Below are 23781 nucleotides of genomic sequence, written 5' to 3' on the forward strand. Positions count from 1 at the left end.
GAGAGGTGGCGACCATGATGGGGTCGCACACACTAACTTTCATAGAGTTCAGAGCTTGTGGAGCTCCCGACTAACATAGGGATCAAGACCCCATTGCGAGCACCAGATGGTTGGTGGATGTCGCCAATGCATTCCGCACCAGCAAATGTCCCGAGGGGGACAAGGTTCGACTTGCATCCTGTATTCTGAAGGACGGGGCACGTGACTGGTAGGAGGAGGTCGGACATGCCATGGGTGATAATGCAGGTCTTGATGCTATGACTTGGAGTGACTTTATGGCCTGGTTCAAGGCTGAGTTTGCACCCATGATAGAGGTGCAACAACTTGCCGGGGAGTTTTAGGATCTTGAGCAAACGATTGAGACAGTGACGGAGATCACCACCAAGTTTAGGGAGAGGGTGATTCTCATTCTTCAGTACGTGGCAGACGAGTATATTAAAAAGGCCCGGTATCATGTGATGTTGCAGAGTGATATCCACCAGTTTGTGAGCTACTCTAACTTCAAGACGCTAAAGGACATGATTGCTAGGGCGAGAGAGAGAGAGAGAGAGATGGAAGGAAGAGGAAACCCGAGGGGGGTCATTCATGAAGTTCGGGCAAGAAGCCCAAGGTATCAGATCACAGATCTCGGATCCAGCAGAGCCACAACCGTTGTGGCAAATGCGGCAGGATGCACGATGGAACGTGCAAGGTGGGGAGTTTGAGCTGCTACAAGTGTGGCCAAACTGGTCATCTGAGCTTAACCACTTCCACCACCACGACAACATCATATCTGATTTGCTTTCAGTGCAATCAGAGCAACACAAGCGGTCCTAGTGCCCGAGTTTAGTAGCAGCAGGGAAGGTGGCAACACCTTCTCCTGCCACATTGAGGATTACAGATGGCCGTTAAGGCCAGGCTGAGGCGCCTACGGAGCGGAGCATGGCTTTCAGCTTACTGTAGAGGAGGCACGGGAAACTCCTAACGTGGTGATGGGTATGTATCTTTCCCTTATCTCTTTATTGATATTGATTGTTGCTTATGTTTATATGTTTTGTTATAGGATCGTTCTTAGTGAACGATACATTAGCTTTGGTACTCTTTGATTTGGGTTCCACCCGATCTTTTGTGTCACTCGCGCTCAACAAGTGATTTTCCGGAGCTCCAGGGGAGCTGGATTGTCCACTGGATATGGAGATAGCAGATGATAGGACCGTCAGGGTTGCGAGGGTTCACAGAGGATGTACATTACAATTATTCGATCAGTAGTTTTTAGTAGATATGGTTCATATTCCCGTACGTAGGAATAAGTTTATAGTGGGTATGGACTGGTTGAGCCCTAATGGGGCAGTGATTGACTAGGAGTAGCAGCTAGTGAGGGTTTACACTCCTAGTAGGGGAGGGCTAGTGATCCAGGGTGAAGCGTCACCTTCAGCAGGGTTGCGCATGATACGTCGCCTATGTCATGGATACCCAGGATAAGGGTAAGGCGATAGTTGATGATGTATCAGTAGTGCGAGAGTACCCGGACGTATTCCCGTAGGATTTACCCGAGATACCTATGGAGAGACAGGTTGAGTATAGGATTGACCTAGTCCTTGGTGCGGCTCCAATAGCCAAGGCACCATATCGGCTAGCTCCTCTAGAGATATAGGAGTTGTCTACACACCTGCAAGAGTTGCTACACAAGGGATTTATTAGGCTAAGCAGTTCGTCATGGGGAGCCCCGGTCCTATTTGTGAAGAAGAAGGACGGATCACATCGCATGTATATAGAATACCAGGAGCTAAATAAGGTAACGGTGAAGAACCGTTATCTCCTCCTAAGGATCGATGATTTGTTTGACCAGCTGTAGGGCACATATTGGTTCTCCAAGATTGATCTACGGTCGGGTTAACATCAGATGTGAGTCAGGGATGAGGACGTGTAGAAGACAACTTTTAGGACTCGTTATGGTCATTATGAGTTTATGGTGATGTTGTTTAGGCTCACCAATGCTCCAGCCGCGTTCATGGATCTCATGAACCGTGTTTGTAAACCGATGCTGGATCGGTCTGTATTAGTCTTCATTGATGACATCTTGGTTTATTCCAAGACTCGGGATCAGCATGAGGAGCACCTGAGGAAGGTGATGGAGACGCTGAGGAGGGAGAGACTTTTTGCGAAGTTCTCCGAGTGTGAGTTTTGGTTGCACGAGGTGTAGTTTCTTGGGCATCTTTTCAACCAGAAGGGTATTATGGTCAATCCGGCCAAGATAGAGGCCGTGATGTAGTGGGAGATTCCGAGGTCTCCAACTGAGATTCAGGGTTTCCTGGGTCTAGTAGGATATTACCGAAAATTTATTCAGGACTTCTCCAAGATTGCAGTTCCTTTGACCCGACTGACCAAGAAGTCGGTGGTTTTTTGTTGGGGGACTAAGCAACAGGCAGCGTTTGAGACATTGAGATAGAGGTTGTACGAGGCACCGATCCTATCCCTGCCAGAGGGCATGAAGTACTTTGGGTGTAGTATTGATGCAGAGGGGGCACGTCATCGCTTACGCCTCGAGGCAGCTGAAGCTCCACGAGGCGAACTACCCGACACATGATCTGGAGTTCGGGGCAGTTGTTTTCGCCCTCAAGATTTGGCAGCGTTACCCTTATGGGGTCTATTGTACCATATACATGGACCACAAGAGCTTGAGATACCTCATGGATCAGCCGAATCTGAACATGAGGCAGCGTCGGTGGCTAGATATGGTGAAGGATTACGACTGTGAAATCCTCTACCACCCGGGGAAGGCCAACGTAGTGGCCTATGCGCTTAGCCACATGGAGGCCCCGATAAGAGACATTTGCTTGAGGATGACTGTGGTGACTCCACTTTTGGAGCAAATCTGAGAGGCGCATGTTGAGGGTATGAAGGAGGAGCGCTGGAATTGCGAGTGGATCATAAGCCAGGTGGCCTCGTTTGACCATGATAGTCGTGGACTGCTAAACCTACACGGGAGGGTCTGGGTTTTGTATTGGGGAGGAGTACGACAAATTTTGATGGATGAGGCCCACAAGTCCAGATTTTCCATCCATCCCGGGGTGACGAAGATGTATAGAGATTTTTGTCCTGATTATTGGTGGTCCTGCATGAAGCGAGATATAGCCTGGTACGTTGAGAGATGCCTGACCTGCAGGAAGGTCAAGGCAGAGCACCAGAGGCCTCACGACAAGACGAAACCGTTGGATATCCATGTGTGTAAGTGGGAGGATATTACTATGGATTTTATCATGAAGTGTCCCAGGCCCGCACGGGGACTGGATTCGATTTGGGTCATCGTAGATCGGTTGACTAAGATTGCCCATTTCATACCGATCCAGGAGAGCATTTCGGCCAAGAAGCTGGTCGACATCTACATCAGAGAGGTAGTAGCTTGACACGGAGTGCCAGTTTCCTTGATTCCTGACCGAGGCGTGCGATTTACTTCCAGATTCTTGAAGAAATTTCATGACGAGTTGGGTACTCGTATGCACTTTAGCATGACTTTTCACCTACAGGCAGATGGTCAGAGCGATCGGGCCATCCAGACTCTGGAGGATATAATACGGGCATGCATCCTGGACTTCGGTGGTAGATTGGATACCTACCTTCCCTTGGCAGAGTTTTCCAACAATAATAGCTATCACATGAGTATTAACTGTCCTCCTTTCAAGATGTTATACGGGAGGAAGTGCAGATTCCCGATATGCTGGAGTAAGGTTGGACAGAGGGTTATGGGGAGGACCTAAGTGGTACTCAAAGTTGGCAAAAGAGCTACACAAACAGACGCCGATCGGACCTGGAGTTCCAGATCGGGAATATGGTTCTCTTAAAGGTGTCACCTTGGAAAGGTGGCATCTGGTTCAGGAAGCAAGACAAGTTGGGCCCTAGGTACATTGGCCCTTTCAGGGTTGCAGCCTGGATGGGCAAGGTGGTGTATAGGTTAGATCTGCCAGCCGAGCTTAGCCAGATCCACAGTACCTTTCATGTCTCCCAACAGTGAAAGTTCCTGGTAGATGACTTCACGGTGGTACCTCTAGAGGATATTCAGGTGGACGACAGCCTGAACTACATTGAGCGGCCAGTAGCCTCCTCGACAAGAACATGAAGGACCTGAGGAACAAGGTTGTATAGTTGGTGAATGTGTAGTGGCAACACCGGAAGGGCTCGAAGTGGACATGGGAGCCATAAGAGGAGATGAGGTAGCACTATCTGGAGATATTCAAGGTAGCAGACGTCAAGGACGAAGTCTAATTCAAGTGGGGGAGAATTCTAACATCCGAATCATGAGGTATAAAATATTAGTTGTTACACTCGGAAGAGGCTCACGACGTGAGCCATAGTGGTCACATCGTGGGTATGGAAATTGACTATTTGACCAGCGTCCTCGAACCTTACGAAGTGAGGCATCATTTCTCATGATGTGAGTCAGGCCTGATGCTCCCAAACCCTAAAAATCGGGTATAAAACAAAATGAGGAGGCTAGGGTTGCCCACCCTCAGCCTATTTCACTCTCAAGTCACTGAAAACCCTAAATTTGATCCTTTTGAGCCCTTGAGCCTTTTTTAGAGGTGATGGTGTTAAAGGTGCTTTGTTTTCTTTGAAGGAGAAGAAGAAGAAGCTCTTTTGGTGACTCATTTTGGCAGGACTAGCTCATCTTTGTGGACTAGCTGAACTTGTGAGCTCCCGTATAGTATAAAGATCCTACCTTTTTCACATAAGGTTGCTAAATCTAGGTTTTGGCCACCTTCTTTGCATGAGATCTTGGCTTACCAAGCATGAGGTTCATAAGTTTAGCAACTTTATGAACCATTGAGTCATTGGTTGTATTAGAACGCATGGATTTGGACCTTGGTGCAAGTTATGGCCCCCAAGCTTGAATCTTTATGATTATATCAACTTTAAACTTAGCTAGTGATTAAGTCATGCATTGGCCATGCATGGCTGAAAAGATATGATTTTTATGGTCTTTTAGACTAAATAAGGTATTCTGGAAAGTCTTAACGCTCATCTTAAAAGATTAAGATCTTAATGCTCACAAAACAGTTCCCTAGTCGACCCAAGCCGAATTGACTCTCACGATGTGAGACGATGAAGCTCACGATGTGAGGATAGAAGGATAAGGAAGGTTGGGCCTTTTGGGCCCAATTTGGTCATTCGAATTATTTATTTTAGGACTAAGGATTTATTGGGTTTGTGAAAAGGCCATTTAATGAGTTAGGCCCAATTTAGAAAATTGGGCCATTAGCGGGCCTTTAATAGGCTAATAGTGGGTTCGGGAAAGATAAGATGGAATTGGGCCTTGGGTACGGTGCAAAATTAGACCAAGGGGTAAAATGATCATTTTACCCTAAGAAGTATTATGGATTTTGACTGAGTGTTTATTGTGATCATGATAGCTAGGGAGTCGTTAGAGCAACCATCAGAGATACCCTCGCACAAGTTTTCATCAGTCAGCTTGAGAGGTGATTTTTCCTTCAGTAGGAACGGGTCGAAGGCACCAATGCTGACCCGTTTATGTATGTTTTCATATACTAGACTTTGTTCTGATGAAGGGGGTGCCCCGATGTAGATTATGTGTTTCGGACTTCGGTCCGATGCCAGGGTGGTCCCGAGAAGTGTATATGTCTGCTTTATGTATTTGTGATTCATGCATGTTATGTGTTATGTGTTCCGGGACTAGGTCCAATTCCGGGGCACGCCCGATACGTGTTAGCTTATATATTATTTGTTATGTGTTTCGAGCTTCGGTTCGATGCCAAGGCATACCCGATGTATGTTATATACTTATGTTATATGCTTATGTTATGTGCTTATGATATATGATATGTTGTATGTATGCATGGGCATGCCCGATGCCTGGCAAGACCCGATGCCATATGTGGTCTGATGTCAGGGTAAGCTCGATGTTGGGTAATTCGATGTTGGGTTCGTCCCGATGCAGCTGGGCGGAGTCACAAAGTTTATGTTATACGTTATATGTTATGTGTATGGTATGTGGTAGTTTGGGGGAGCTCACTAAGCTTCGTGCTTACAGTTTTGAGTTTTGGTTTCAGATACTTCCGCTAGCAAAGAGAAGGGCTCGGATGATCGCATGACACACACCACCGCTTCTAGCCTGGGATATCTACTCTGATGTTTGATATGAGATTTTGATACATTAACAGTTGTTATGATATTTTTGAGATACATGGTTTATGATTTTTATATGATAATGATGTTTATGGTTTTATAAATGATTTAAAAACAAAATTTTTGGACTGTAATTTTGGGATGTTACAACACTCCACCCCAGTAAGGAACCCAAACCCTCCGATGCAGGGTCAACAACCCATGGCTGTCATAATCGAATGAGGCCACTTGGTTAATGATCCGCTCACACTTCCGGTGCTCCTCCTTCATACCCTCGACCTGCACCTCCCGAATCCGTTCCAACAACGGAGTTATCACAGTCATCCTCATAAAAATGTCTCGAATCGGAGCCGCCACTTCCTTGCAGCTAAGAGCATTGGCTACCACATTGGCCTTCCCAGGGTTATAAAGGATCTCACAGTCGTAATCCTTTACCACGTCCAACCAATGGCGCTGCCTCATGTTTAGATTCAGTTGATCCATCAGGTACCTCAATCTTTTGTGGTCCATGTAACTGGTATAACGAAACCTATAGAGGTAGTGTCACCAAATATTGAGGACGAAAACCACAGTCCCCAGATCTAAATGATGTGTTGGGTAATTCGCCTCATGAGGCTTTAACTACCTTTAAGAATACTCTATCATGTGACCCCGCTGCATTAGCACTGCACCCATACCCATGATCGAGGTGTCACAGTAAACCATGAAATTGTCGACGCCCTCTTGCAAAATAAAAATCGTTGCCTCACAAAACCGCTGTCTGAGAGTCTCAAAAGTTTCCTACTGCTCAGATCTCCAACGGTATGTCACCAACTTCTTGGTCAGTCGTGTCGAGGGAACAGAAATCTTGGAGAAATCCTGTATAAATCTCCAATAATAACCCGCCAAACCAAGAAAACTCTGAATCTCAGATGGAGACCTCGGAGCCTCCCACTGCATCACTACCTCTATCTTGGTCAGATCGACCAGAATACCCTTCTGGTTAACAAGGTGCCCCAGAAACTGCACCTCCCGTAAATAGAACTCACACTTGGAGAACTTTGCGAAAAGTCTCTCACTCCTCAGTGTCTCCAGCACCTCCCTCAGGTGCTCCTCATGTTGCTCTTGAGTTTTGGAGTAAACCAAGATATCATCGATGAAGATTATCACAGACCGGTCCAGAATTAGTCTGCACACACGGTTCATGAGATCCATGAATGTGGCATGAGCATTGGTGAGCCCAAACGGCATCACCAGGAACTCATAATGACCATAGTGAGTCCGAAAAGTTGTCTTCTACACATCATCATCCCTGAATCGCATTTGCTGATAACCCGATCGCATATCAATCTTGGAGAATCAAGATGCTCCCTGAAGCTGGTCAAATAATTCATCAATCCTCAAGAGGGGATAACGGTTCTTCACCGTTACCTTATTCAACTCCTGGTAATCTATACACATCCGATGTGACCCATCCTTCTTGTTTAAAAACAGGATTGGGGATCCCCATGGCGAATTGCTCAGTTTAATAAATCCCTTGTCTAACAGCTCCTACAGGTGTGTAGACAACTCTTGCATCTCGGGAGGAGCCAACCGATATAGGAAAATCCTCCGGGAATACGTCTGAGTACTCTCGTATGATCGGTACATCATCCACAGTTGGCTTACCCTTATCACGGGTATCCATGACATAGGCGGCATAACCTGCGCAACCCTGTTGTAGGTAGCATCTTGCCCTCGCTGATGAACACAAAGTTGGTCCATACGGCGGCCTTTCGCCCTGAATCACCAAACCTCCCCAACTTGGGGTCCTAACTCACACAAGTTGCTACTCGCAGTCGATCACTGTCCCATTAGGGCTCAACCAGTCCATACCCACGATAACCTTATTCCCTCGCATGGGAATAGGGACTAAATCCACATAAAACTACTAATCAAACAATTGCAGTGTACATCCTCGATGAACCCTTGCAACTCGTACCATCCTATCATTCTCAATCTCTACATCAAGAGGACAACCCAACTCCCTTGGAGCTCCAATAAATCGCTTGCTAAGTGCAAGCGACACAAAAGATCGGGTAGCCCCCGAATCGAACAATACCAGAGCAGATATTCCGTTCACTAAGAACGATCCTATAACAAAACACATAAACATAAGTGACAAATCAATATAAATACAGAGATAAGGAGAAGATACATACCCGTCATAACATCGGGAGCTACACGTGCCTCCACTGCTGTCAGCTGAAAGGCCCTGCTCTTCGCCACAGGCGCCTCCGTCCGACCCTGTCGGCCATAGGTAATCCTCAATGTAGCAGGAGTGGGTGCCACCAACTGTCCTGCTGCTGCTAAACTCAGGAACTGGGACCACTTGTGTCCATTCTGATTGCACTGGAAGCAAATTAGATCTAATATTGTGGTGGTGGTGGTGGCCGTACAATCCCTGCTGACATGACCAGTTCGGTCGCATTTAAAGCAGCCCGAACTACCCACCATGCATGTCCCCTCATGCATCTTGATTCACTTGCCACAACGGTTGTGACCCTGTTGGCTTCTCGATCTATGATTTGATACCTTGGGACTTTTGCCTGAACACCCTGTCTGAACCCCATCTGGTTTCTTCTTCCTCCCCATCTCCAAATCTATCTCCCTCTCCCGAGCTCTCGCTATAATATCCTCCGGCATCTTGCAGATGGATTGGCTCACAAACTACCGAATATCGCTCCTCAACATCTCATGGTACCGGGCCTTTTTCATCTCCTCATTCGCCACATACTGCAGAACAAGAAGGGCCCTCTCCCAGAACATGGCGGTGATCTTGACCACCGTCTCAGTCTTCTGCTGGAAATCTTGGAACTCCTGCACAAGTTTTTGCACCTCTATCACATGTGCGAACTCAGCCATGAACCTGGTCGAGAAATCACTCTAGTTCATCGCATCGATAGCGACATCATCTCCAATAGCTCGTCCAACCTCCTCCCACCAATCCTGTACCATGTTCTCAGGAGGCAGGAAGCAAGTCGGACATTGTCCCAGTTGATATATCGGTTGGTGCGAAAGGCATTGGGGACATCCGCCAACCACCTGCTGCCAGAAATGGGGTCCCTAGCCCCATGGTAGTCTTGATCTATGCATGCTCGGAACTCCCTAAATTTCATCATGCGCGCCCCTAACATGGCCGCATCTTGGTACGGAATGCACCCAACCTCTCATCAAGAATCTCCAAAATGCCCTCCTTGATAGTACCAAAGATCATAGGATTCTGGTCAATGATACTGCGTGTGACCTCAGATGAAATGAACTCCCTCATCTGATCATTGAGCTGCCCGGCTCCAGAGCCTGAGCTTGATCCCTCACCTGCACCAGAACTGCCAACTAGTCTAGTGCATAGCGTCACCATACCGAAAATACACCATAACGAACATCAGAATACTCATCATAACTCGAGGGATCTCACATACTACAAGCTCCCTGGGTTCATCTCAGCCTTCCTTGATTAGAGTACAGATCCTCCACTTTCAGTAGTACGGACCCATACTATCTTCCACATTTATCCGTACTTTCCTTAAGAACTGCCTTGACTCCACCAAGTTCCTTTCACTAATAATGCTTTCTGCGCTAATCTCATCCTAGGCTTTTCCTAGTGTAATCTCCGACCCACTCTCCACCATTAGCTCTGTAAGAAGTCCTTGCTACCTTTCCCTAACTAGCTCGCGAATACCATTACATATTACTAAGACCATATGATTATTTGAATGAGAGGTCTCTCCGTACAATGGTTGGACTCAAACAAGAGCTGCGAAATAAGGCTAAACCTAACCTTCAGAAATTGTTTAGTAATCGCAATATGTAACTTTGCGTATTCGTTTACTTGTTAGTTAAAGATAGCTAGAACTCCTAAAAGCACAAAGCAAGCAACATTCGAGCATTGAGTAACCATAATCAAGCATACCCTAATCAGGCCATCATATCACTAACTAATGAGTACTAGCATGTAGTTCAATAAGCTTGTATAGTATGCATACAAGGCATCCTTCCTAGATCCTTATCCCTAATCGCACATACAGTTCACATATTCACAATTCATATCATAACATAAACGTGTATCAGTAATTTGGAAGAACTTACTTAAGCTCAGTTGTTTGCATGCACCACACCTTTTTCTGTTTTTAAAAATATTTTTTTATAAAAATGTTTTTCTTTTTGAAAACTTTCATACCAAGTGCTCAGTTTGAGTTCAGACACACCCGAAAGTGTGCCCGAATCCCTCAAACCAAGGCTCTAATACCAACTTCTAACATCCCGAAAATCATGACCAAATTTCATTTTTAAACCATTAAATAAACCATAGTTATTAAAATCATTCCATCAAAACATAAGTCATAGTATTCCAAACATCAAATTAGAGTATCAAAACATCAGAGTAGACATCCCAGGCTAACATTATGGTGTGTGCAATGCAGTCATCCCGAGCTCTTCCCCTTGCTACCGGGAAGTACCTGAAACCAAAACTGAAAAATGTAAACATGAAGCTTAGTGAGTCTCCCCAAACTACCACATACCATACACATAATCACATAATAACATATCATGGGCCCCGCTCGCTTCATTGGGTCATACTCGACATCGAGTAGAGTTCGACATTGGGTCCCGCCTGGCATCAGGCCATGCCCAGCATCGAGAAAAGCTCGGTATTCATATAAACATATCAACAAATACATATAAATAATCACATAACATAAACATATAAACATTCCTTGGGCCCCGCCCGACATCGGACCGAAATCCGGAAGCATACAAACATTCCTCGAGCATTGCCTGGCATCAGACCGTAATCCGAAACATACAATACAGACATATGTAGGAATCACGAAGACATCAAGCATAAAAACATTCCTCGGGCACCGTCCGGCATCAGATCGAGATCTGGAAACTTATAAACCTACATCGGGCACTGCCCGACATCAGACCTTGGTCCGGAACATACTAGCATACATATACAGGCCAACATTGGTGCTTTCGACCTGTTCATACAGGAGGAGAACTCACCTCTCAAAGATGAATGTAGAATCTCACGGTACGAAATCTCTAACGGCTTCTCTGACGACTCCCCAAGCTATCAGTGCAAAATAACACTTAGTTAAAAATCAAAAATCCTTCTTAGGGTAAAACAACCATTTTACCCCTAATCTAACTCGGACCATAACCTAGGCCCAAATCCATAAAATCAATGGTCCAACTCTATAAAGCCTTTCCAAGCCCACTAATGGCCGACTTATGGCCCAATTTTCTAAATTGGGCCCAACTCCTCAAATGGACCTTCCCTTAAGCCTAAACATGTCCTTAGCCTAATAAATGACTTCTGATGGCCCACTAAGGCCCAATAGCTAAGAAGTCCAAGGATCGCCCCAAACTGAGGCCCAAATAACGAAAAACAATATCCAGTGAGTACGCGGGGCGTACTCCTCTGTATGCTAAGCATACAGCTTGCATGGCTTGTACGCTACGTGTATGGGCTTGTACGCGCAACTTACTAACTTGTTAAGCCATAAACTCCAAAAAGGCTTAATCATGTAAGTCCTTAAGCTCCAAACATAGATCTGAGTCCAATAAAGTGTCTTAACCCGTAAATTCAATTATGTGGTGGCTTGCAAACAACCAAATGGACCCAAACTTGAAATATGGCAACTAACTTCCGTAGAAATGACTAAAACCCATGCATGGCCACATTAAGAACTTCAATATGGCAACTTTTCTGTCTTTGGGACTCATATAGCACTAAGGGTGGCAACCCTAAGCGTAGAAACGGATTTTGACCATAAAAATCCATTCTTGGGTCCAAAAAGGTCCAAAACACCTTTTACTATAGATCTAAGCATACATGAGGCAATTTGTGAGCTTTTTACCTCAAATGAGTACTAAATGATGATGATATCTCAGATCCTTGAGCTCAAGCTACACAAGTTCTTCTTCACCAACTTCTTTTTTCTCCTTCCAAGCTCCAAACCACCAAAATGGTTTCACAAGATCAAAATCACACAAATATGAAGAATGTTAGGCTTTCTAGGGTTTCTGAGTTTGAGAGGCTGGTAAGGAGGCTAGGGTTTGGGAAATAATGATGTATTTACATGATTTAAACCCTAAAAATTAGGGTTTTGGGTCGGCTCACGTATGTTGCGCGTACCCACATCAACCCCTCGTATCTAATGATGCCACGACGCCTCGTGTACGCTAGGCTTACGCCCATCGTACGTCTTCAGTCGACCCACAAATATAACGACCCAGTCAATAAAGGCCAAACTCGATAATTCAACATTAATCTCATAATCAAATAACTAATTACAAAATTTTAAATATTTAGCATTACCTCAAGTCATGTGTGTTACACTCAACATGATATATGATCGTGAATAAGCGTATTCTTCACATCTAGTTTATCTACCGACCACTATCTGGAAATAGCAAGGTCGAGGATGGTTCTTATGGTTGTTAGTTGAGCCACGTGAATGAAAGTACCAACACAATCAATACCCATTTATTGACTGTAGTCCTTGGCAACAATAAGAGCTTTATACATGTTTAGAGAACCTTCATTGTTGAACCTATACTTAAACGTGAGTTTACTATGAGTATAGTTCCATTATAGAGAATGATGGGATAGGATCTAGTGTTGAAATCTATTGCATGGGGTAAGCGAACATGATTGAATAAGGTTTCTTTAAGTAGGAGCATCAATCGATCTCAGAGGAACACGTATATATGAGAATGGTGAATATAACACTTGTTATATGATCATATATTCTCTTAATCCATTGATCATGTAGGTGACTAAGTTCTTCTCTGAGATAGATTCGTCAATGTTTGGGAGGAGATCGAAGAGGACCTTGAATCATTAATAGTAATTATCAATGGAAAGGTAACTAATCTCAATGTCCTAAAGGTCATTGTCAAGTTGCATTGCCCATGCTTCTTTGTTTTCACGGAAAAGGTTTTAATGCTTTTACAATTTCTTAGTATTATCTGGATTAAGGGTTTGCTATTTGCTCATGGTTCCATAGATCATAGCTTGACTAGCGGATCAAGCTCGTTTCATTTTTGGTTAGAAGCATGCGGTGTGGCTTCGTGGAGGTGATCGGGGACGCCAAAACTCAAGCAGTGGGTTCCAAATAACTCACATCACACTTTATGGTTTCGTTCATCCAAGTCTAGCGTGAGGGTGACATAGGCTTTGATATTTGTAATATTTGGATGAGACTGTGGTGCCTTTATTTGACAAGAGTGGCGTGAAAGAGAATGTTGACAAGAGCCTTACGTAGGGTTTAGGCCATAGATAAGAAATGTCGGCTTAGGGAGAGATTGGAAATAGAATCATTGATTTAGAGCAAAAATACGCAAAATCAGTTATAACTTGGATATCATATAATCAGACATACATTTCCATAACCGATGTTTTTTTTAAGTACTTCAATAATAAATAGTAAACATACAATGAACTTGAGGTCAATAGAAAAGTAGATCATAGGGCATATGAAAACTAATGCACCAATAATATGATATTTGTAATATACTTTGGGATCTTCTAATATGTGCTCTAAGGGCACATTAAAAAATGGCGAATATTATCATAATTAAGTGTAAAATACATTAAGTATATGAAATATTATCATAATTAAATATGAAACTCATTAATAATAAATGTATTTTGAATTTTATTATAATAATATTTTGAATTTAATTATAATAATATTTTTTGCACATATAAAAAAATCTCGTATACTTTTATAAGAACATAATCAATAATATACTTCTCTCTTTTCCGCAAATAATAATAATGATGAATTCTGCTGGCCTAATGAAGACATGTGCCCAAGAGAAGCACCTTAAATCACGTATCTTTGACCATGAAGATCTGAATATATTTCTGGACTGATTTTGTTGGATTACATAATTATTAATCATATTTGTTTAATAAAAACTCCCACATGCTACACACTCATGGTGAAAAAGGCCCCATTTTGCTTCCCAAACAAGCATATCGCCAATTCATTTTATCAGTATGATTCAATTCTCTTATTAGTTTTATGCCACATTACCACATGCATATTTTAAATGTTATTTTTAGTTTATTAAATTAATTGTAATTATATTTACATAAACAATTGAAACCTTTTCATTTTTTAATCTAATGTTCTTGTTTTGATATAGGAAAACACATAAATATATGAATCACAAAAAAAATATTCTTACAGAAATTTTCCAACCTATAAAAAGACATGAACATGCGTAGGGCCACATCCTTTGAATATAAATTATGTAATAATTATTATTTTAAGGAAAATAAGAAATATTTAATAATATGCACCCCCAAATTGGTGAGAATTTCTAACGACGAATAGGGTGACCCACTATTTTGGTGAGACCTCTCCATGTGCTTGGCTGTATAAACAATATGGGGTCTACCTAATTAACAAATGTCCTTTTTCCAAAACCATATTTGAATGAATAAAAACTAAGTTGTTTTTGTTGTTAATTTTTTTTTCGTAAGAATTTTTACGTTTGCGTTTATGATTTTTACTGTATTAGACGATAGACGTTTTTTTATATATAGATTGCACGATTTATGATACGCAAATAGCAAAAGCAAATTTAATAGAAGTTGAAAAACCAAAATTTTAAAGATGAAAGCAAAGTTGTCTTTGTTACAAATCACTTTGGCAATCTCTTATATTGAACCTCCATCCTCCATTTCTCTCTAAGTCTTTCTTCTTCTTCTTCATCTTCTTCATCTCCCCCACCCCCCCCCCCCCCCCCCCTCTCTCTCTCTCTCTCCCTCCTCTATGAAGACCATGATGGTAGCTCAAGAAGGCATCCAAAGGGATCGCATTGATCCCAAATCTTATATGCCTTGTGTCTGTGTATGTATGTATCGAATTGGGATCATGTCATCCTTTTGGATTCCTCCTTTGGTTGCTTCAAGCTTTACAAACATCATCTATCTGCTCCAAGAAATTTTGTAGATGGAAAAGAACGTGAAGTTTATCTTTCAGTTTCATAAGCAAAACTAAACTATTCGATTGAAAGTTCAAGCAACTTGAAGAGTACTGAGAGAGGGGGGGAAACGAGAGTATATTGGTGGACATTTCTCCAAGTACAAGTAAGTATATTTTCATTTATTTAAGCTTTTAACTCTTGATTAATTTCACCTCAAGAGTTATGTCACAATGCCCTTAAAATTTGTATGTTGCTGATACAATCTTGTAAGTGTGTAATTTTTGTATGGGGTTTTTATTGTATTTCATTTCAAAAGAACCCCATATAAAAATTAGTTTTTCTTCGTGTTATTCTTAAGCGGGTTTACATGAAGTTCAAAGTTTTATGAAAGTTTTTTCTTGTGTGTGAACGTAAATTTCCCACTGAGAAGGTTGTAAGGCTTATTATCAGCATAATCTTTTTTGTCATGATACATCTTATAATACTTTTAGAAGTATGTTATGATCGATGAACATATATCTAAACAAATAAATATATACAATTAGTTTGTTTCCATTTTTTATTTTATATCATCACATAATAAATGATTAAAAAACTAAATTTGAATAATTCTAACGATTATTTTGCTTTCATATGTAAACACGATCACAACTAAAGTCTAAGTCTTTCTATCATGCAAAAGAATATGAACTTCATATACTAATGATTTTTCTTGAAACAATGCTCCTTAAGAAACCGACGAATAAAAACCAGTTAGACATCATTTAAACCAACGAATAAAATGACAAGACAACTATCGATGTCAAATAGCGGTGGGGAAGGATATTTGTCGACATTAACATAAGAAATTCAAACTCGTTTGCTTTGATGGACGCATGTTGCCATGTGACTAGAACTCGTTTGACAAGTCCAAAAACGATGTATGGATAACATTTGAATCAAATGCATCGATCGTGTGGTTGTAGCATGTGTATGGAAAGACAATCTTTAGGGAATTCAATGAAACATCTTTAATTATCTATGAAATAATAAAAAATACACAAGTTCTATCCTCCCAATATAGTTTATCTGTAGTTTTATAGGATAAAATAAATTAAACGAGGTATTAATCCCTAAAAGGAAGTTGGTGATATTCTGATTGTATGAACATGGGAGAAAAGGTAGGATAGGCCACTCAAGACACAATGGGCATATAAAAGGAGTGAAGCCCTTTAAGAAAGGGAGTCCAACGCCACATGAGTTTTTAGATTTGAGGGACTTTATTTGGAATCCAATGAATTCTGGGCTTCTTTTCAACAACTTTAAGTCTTTGATACTAATTTCAAAAATAAAGGGAATCTTTCACATGGTGATTAAATATGAACTCTTTTTTATTTAGGAACTTTTACTAAAAGTCGTGATCAAGTTTTACCAAATCGTTAAAAACAGTTTTAAATTACCAATAAAAAAATCGACTAAAGTTGCACATTAAGAAATAGTGGAACTTCAAAATCTTTAATTTATTGTATTCTAAAAAGGCTTAAATGTAAGAAATCTTGCACAATATGAGTAGGCATGCAAGTTTTTAGCCTCTAAAGCGCATGTAGCCGATCAACCTCATTACACATTTGACAAAGAAGAAAATTATATAGTTAAAGCAAACTTATTATTAAATATTTTTACGTTGAATCTCAATATTAGTAGTAAAGCAAATATATAACTATCATATTAGTTTTATTAAACATTATATTTTAACTTTTATGTTATTGTGATGTATATCATTATTTGATAATTTTATAAGCCGTTTAATGTTATATAAATTATATATCAAACATATGATGATCTATATATAACGAATAACAAAATGTAAAAAAAAATAATTACTACAACTTTTAGTAAAAAAAACACTAAAACATTTATTATAAAATTTGTATTAAGAAAGATATATATACAACAAATAAAAAATGTATGAAAAATAAATACTATAATTTTTAATAACATAAAAACACTAATTTAAAAGACATGATTAATGCCATAAAAACCATTAAGTTTGCACGAATATTGTCGGATTTACCCAAAGTTCAAATTTGTGTTTGTTTTTGCCTCAAACTTGCATTAAATGTTGTGTTTTTACCTATTAACTGGTTTCCCTTTAATGAGCCGGTTACCACTTGCTTATTTGGAAGATATGTGGCTCATTAAATCCCTTTATGTAGACAAATTCAAACATATCTCTATTTGACCTCTTCCACCCTCACAGTTAGTCTTACAGATTCTTCCTTCTACAATGATAAAATCTGCAAGATCAAGCTTCAATGGTGGTTTAAGGACGAAGAAGAGGGTAATCACATGTGACTGTGGTGATGTTTGTCGTATATCAGTCTCATGAACCCCTGAGTACCCAAGACGAAAATTTTGGGGTTACCTTAATTATCAGGTAAAAACCTCTATATTTTTGTACTAATTTCTCCTTAAAATTTTCGGGTTGCCCTAAGTTTCCAAAGAGGACCATATCTAATAGAACCCTAAATTTTTGTGTGTTGTAGGTGGAAGGAGGCAACTGTGATTTTTTCAAATGGGTGGATGGCGAATTAGATCAAGAAATGGAGATGTCTCATACAAAGCAGATCGAGCCATTGTTAGAAGTGATCATAGGGTTGTTAGTGCTTATATTGATGATGGTACCAATAATGGTTAATAAGATGTAGTTTTGTTTTGCAATCTGTTTATGGTAATGTATGAAGGGTAATGAATACCTTTTTCATTTATTGGCAATGTATTAAGGGTAATCAAGAATTGTTACATCTTTTTAATGTATTAGTATTAATGGTAATTAATTGCTATGTTATTTATATGTTACACTTGATCTCTTGATAATGGTATGGTATTAAGGGTGAAGTAGACTTGGTTACATTTGAAAATGAAAGTACATTGTTAATGCTTATATAGTAATGAAATGCAAGGATAAATTGGTCCCATTAATGGTAATCAATTGATAATGTTATTTACTTGTTAATGGTATGGTATTAAGGGTAAAGTACACTTGGTTACATTGAAAATGAAAGTACATTGTTAATGCTTATATAGTAATGAACTGTAAGGGTAAATTGGTCATATGAATGGTAATTAATTATAACACCAACATACCTACCAGAAAAACCTTAACATCCACAAGAAAAAAAAACACCATGGTTACCATAATTAAGGGCATCCATTATAAAATTAAATAAAAATAATCTATTATATAAGTTTTACTAGCATGTAGCAGCCATCTATTTTGTATTCCAAAACATGTACTCAAAAGCCTAAAAAATATCCAAAAAAGGAAAGACATAATGTAACACTAAAAAAATGGATGTATGTTGCAAGTAGTGGGTTTATACCAAACCATGTACCTAAAAAGGTTACCTATATAATTTCCCAACTATACCATCCCCATTTGCCCCCATATACCTATCTAACTACTCAAAATCTACTAGATAGCTAGACGTGGAACCCCTTCCCCTTTTTTTTTTTTTTTTTTTTTCTGAAACAAGGATTCTTTAGCTTTTGCAGGATGATCCTCTCTGGGGGATTTCATGTCCTTCTGAGTTGTACGTGCCTGTCATCATCAACATCATTTCTTCCATATTTGCTTCATTATCCTTACCATCACCCTCACCATCAGTCTCAACATCACCATCACCCTGACCAACTCCATAAAAAAATACACCCCCCTCACCATCATCCTCCCCGACTCCATCAACAGTTCCATCACCATCACTATCACCCTTATTTTCCTCCACCACACCATCAACATACGGAATAGCCTCAACTTCATTTACATCTTGTTAATCAAAATTTGAAAAAAAAAATACTTATTAATAAAGGATATAAATAGTTTTAAACCATCAACATATGAAAATGATAATGTCACACCCCCAAACCAAGGATGGCGGAAACGTCCAGGGGTAGAGGACTTCAAGTATAGTATCACAACAACAAGTATAATAATGCTCAAAGTAAAACAACCAACATAACAAAATTGAAAATTTTACACCATAGTATGAGTTTTCAAGTTTCTAAATCAATTACATTATGTTGACAAAAATGAAATGTTTAATGCTTTAGCGTCCCATCCTCAAAAGTTGTAACATACACGTTTTGAAATCGTGTTTTAAGTAAATAATATTATGAAATACTATGTGAATTTGATTATTGAGTTCTAACAAATAGTTTTTTTACTAGAACTGAAGTAAAACTATGTTTAGAATCACTCAGAAAATATTGGAAGTCTTATGAGATTCCAATTAAAAGTCAAATAGCGAAATTTAGTGAAAATATAAAATTTAAAATAAGTAAAACTTTATTATTTAAATTTGTAGATAATTTCGTTAGAAACATTTAGGCGAAAACCTCATCGAAATCCGAGTTATAACGAAAACGTTATGACCAATCGAAGATCTGCGACAAAACCAGCATGGTACCGAATGACGTAAAAAGTGAGTTTCTGATAAACTACTTTTTAGCCTTAGTGATCTAAATGAATGTCGTAATATTCGTTAAACCGAGAAGTTCGGTAAAAAGAACGCCAAAATCTGACTTCGTATGACGAAGTTATGATTTTTCTAAGTTTCAGATTAGCACTAGACAGCTAAAAACTCGAATTTTAGATCGAGTGATATTTAGCCGGTACAAACTAAATGAGAATCGAAGGTCTCGTCATTTGTAGTACAACGGCAAAAAGTCTGACGAAAACGGATGTCGGATGAAGAAGTTATGAATTTTTAACGGATTTACCTGTCCCGGTCTGTTAAAAATAATAATATAAAAATTAAAGTCAAAATTAGCCAATGAAGTCTAAATGAAAGTTGTAGAGCGTAATTTTACCTACGCGTGCATATAAAGAACGTCAAAAACGGAGCCTGTATGCGAAAGTTATGGATTTTAGAAGATTTTGGCTCAAAAACCGAGAAATAAGTGGATAATATCAGAAATTTTCGCATGGTCAGCACTCAGCCACGTCACCTCGCATGAACAGTAGCCTCTCTACCCGGATCCGATGCGTTTTGACTTCCGATTCGTCCGAAGCCGCAGCCCAACCAGCTTCCGACACGCCTCGCACTCGTATCCGAACCTCGCCCCTCCACCGTACCGCCTCGCATGTGCGCCAACTCTTTCCTTCCTCTCGCTTCGTGGCCTTCGCTCCAGCAGCCGCGTGTCCCCTCGCTGCTGACTCCCTCTCGGCCGACTTCGGATCTCGCCCTATAAAAGGGAGGGTTGCGAGATTTTCCGGGTAATTTTGAGAAATTGCCACTTTTTCACCCTTTTTCAATATTTTTAGTATTTTGACTTCCCTCGAAATCCTAGTAGTATTTCTAACACCCAAAACACGCCCCGGAGTGCCCGAAGACCCTGAAAATTTTTTCTTTTGGTTTTGAAGCCCTACCTTCGCAGAGCCTGGTTTTCAATATATCTATCGGTTTTTATAGAAGAAAGCTATTTATAGTAACGAAGTGCTGCCCAAATTACTATTTTGACCCCCGGTTAATTCAAGGTGAGTTCAATATATAGGAACAATTGTATGTTATGTGTTATATGTACAAGGTGCTTTCTTGTGATATTCTGGTATTGACTTTGAGTCTTTGGCCATGTAGAGCATGTCTCGTATTACTATTATACCTTTGATCATGTAGAGCATGTCTTGTATTATTTTGGTATTGGCTTTATGCCTTTGGCCATGTAAAGCATGTCTCGTATAACTTTTGATATTGGTAATGGGCTAGGTAGGGCTAAAAGCATTTATATGCTAGCAAAATGATATTCAGAAATTTGTATATCTTCTATGCCATTTGGGCTGAACTTTATTGATGTATATCAAGCATTGAAAAGTATATCTTTGAATAAAGTCTTTGATTGATATGAACGCCTATCACATGATTTCACATATGTCTTTGTTGTTCCTCTTTGCTTCTGCCATATTGATGTATATATATATGGCATAACATTATATTGTATCTATTATTGAACTCACTAAGCGTCACCACTTACCTTATCAATGTTTAACAATTGCAGGTGATAAGTAACCAATATGATCATATACTGTTGAAAGATTAGAATAGTTTGTAATAATATTTTTTTTACTTCAGCTTATGTTTGTATAAATTACAATATCTTGGGTAGTTATGTAATATATAACACTTTGTAATAGATGGTTTGTATCCAGTAGTTTGTAACCTCTTTATTAATGTAAAATATTGCTTTTATTAATATGAAAGTAGCATGTATTTGAGTAATAATATTGTGAAGTATGCAAGTTTGGGTCTTTCAGAAATACGAAAGTTTGAGTCTTTCAAAAGCCATTGATTTCCTGTCTTACTGATTTCCTGAGAATACAAGTAGTTTTGAAAGAGTGTCAACAATTAAGTTGGCGAGTTCATAAGAGTTTTATTTGATAAATATGTCATTTTCCTTTTAAAAGTGAATGAATATGATTCCAGAAAATCCAAAATTTTCTTTATAAATTGTGTAATGAAAGCTCCTATGTTATGCAATAATGTACCCTATAAAGATCCATAGGTTCCCTCTATAATCACCCAGTGTATATAAGTTATATAAAATTTAAGTTAAATAAACCGTCGAATATAATGGGTCTACCATAATTCCACAACCAAACAAGGAACAGGTGGTAAGGCGGGCCCACCAATTCTAAGTCGATCGCAACTAAATTCTTATATAACTATAACACATACACTTGGCAATTATAGCCGGAAACTAACAAATTCTAGATGAATTGTAGTTTTAATATCATAAAAATCATCTTGTGTAAACCCAGTACGTTGTATTGATACCCTGTTTATATGAAATGAAAATCATTTCTAATGACTTCGAAAGGTAAAAGAAACATAACTATACCTATTAGAGTTTATCAAAATGTTTGTGTAGTCTTAAATGTCAAGACGAATAATGTACTAGTATTTTCCATATAAGTTGTAAACTATGCAAATTTAAATCGACATAAACTCATTTAATTTAAGGAAAATCCCGTAAATCTTATGTTTTGTTAATAACCCATCTGAGTTATTATAACCATGCTAAGACTTAGTCGGCCTCGTAATACGACGTTCTTCAGGCGTCGCAAAGTTAAATGACACTTGTCACCTCAGACCTGTTGGTCTAGCTGTTGCACGCAACTCAGGTTTGTCAGACCCAATATAGATCTATACATAAATATCACACTCTCCCTACAAGATACTCTGGTTATAATTTACAGGACTTTTGATTTCGTTACTTTGGAAGTAACGTGAAGCGAATGTCTCACAAATTTATTCATTAACAGATTTACGTAAAGCGATCTGAAAACCTCTTTTTGTATAAACCTGGTACTTTGTATTCATAACCCATTTATACGAGCTGAAAAACCTTTTATAATGAGTTCAAAATGTAAATGAAACATAAACTACACCTATTATAGTTTATCAAAATTGTTTGTTATGTATATGAACCCTTTTTCTGTGTAAGCCGGATTTATCATGCCTTATCTTGTATTATTTGTATTCATAGAGGACTCTTACAATTCAGTGAGTATTTTCTGTTATATAATTATACCACAACAGAAAACACATGTAAAATATGAAGTCATAAAGATTAACACTTTGCTCAACATGTTACAAAGTGTGGTGAAAGTTGTAAGTTGTTAAACTATTTTTAACATTTATGCACTGCTTTGAAAAATCACAGAAAAATCATACGAAGTTGAAAATTGAATCCGTAAACTCTGAGAGTTTAGAAAATGTGTCTAGTTTGTTCATAATTTTTATTATGATTTCTAGATGTCTCTAACTTGTGTGAAAATGTCCATGTTCACATACTGGTCCGAATTCGTAGCTACACTGATAGACAGTTTGTAAAAATCACCATAAATTGTAGAAAAATCGTATGAACTTGTGAAAGTAGTCATTTTAAAGTTAAATACCTGAAATATTTGCATCTAATATAGTTTTGAAAACTAAAAGTTTAAGATGTTCAAAACAGTTCGTGAATGGAACTCAACTTTTCTGGTGAAAGCTGATGCTTGAATTTAGTTATGTTGTTTGTGTTTTAACTTGTATTCCCCCTCCCCAACTCCCCTAAAACTTAAAGAAACATATAAATGTGGGGGTATTAACTCACCTTGGGTGATTTCAGTAGATTGATGATGAAGAAAAGGAGTTTCCAAGTCAAGAACACTTGGGAGATACTTGAGGACTCAAAAATCTACTAACAAATATGATGAGATTTGTGTAAAGAACCCTTGATTTGAGTGAAGGGATGTAAGATAACCAAGTGTAAGATAAATATACTTACCAAAAGTGAAGAAAGATTTCAAGAACAAACCTTGAATCTTGAGTTTTGGAGAGAGGAAGTGAGAGAGAGGAGTGGGTTTACTTTTTGGTGAAAAGTGAAGTCTTAGTGGAAAAGGAAAAGTTTCCTAGCCTTTGATTAATGATAGGGGTGGTAAACTTGTTGAAGAAGAGTGGAAGGTACAATGAATAGGTGAGGGATGATGTGAATAGTAACATAAAGCATGAATAGTGGGTTGGTGGTGTCATATCTTTATAGGAAAGTCAACACTCCACCCTAATATCTTACCCATTAGATTTTATTCTTGAATAAAGATTTCCCTCAAAATGTGCTTAATTTATGAATATATGGGGTCTTATATGTCAAAATATAAGTTGGGTGAAAGCCCCA

The 23781-nt window shown here is 39.3% G+C and overlaps 1 long non-coding RNA gene across 1 annotated transcript; it reads left to right on the top strand.

Annotated features, from left to right (window-relative positions):
• The first annotated feature begins 14913 nt into the window (after positions 1 to 14913).
• LOC145032963 (uncharacterized) lies at positions 14914 to 17873 on the top strand. Its single transcript, XR_013677246.1, has 3 exons — positions 14914 to 15253; positions 17330 to 17506; positions 17616 to 17873. It is a non-coding gene; the product is annotated as an uncharacterized LOC145032963 (long non-coding RNA).
• Positions 17874 to 23781: the final 5908 nt, after the last annotated feature.

The sequence above is a fragment of the Lactuca saligna genome, chromosome 2, assembly GCF_052625555.1.
Source record: "Lactuca saligna cultivar CGN05327 chromosome 2, ASM5262555v1, whole genome shotgun sequence".
Lineage (NCBI taxonomy): Eukaryota > Viridiplantae > Streptophyta > Magnoliopsida > Asterales > Asteraceae > Lactuca > Lactuca saligna.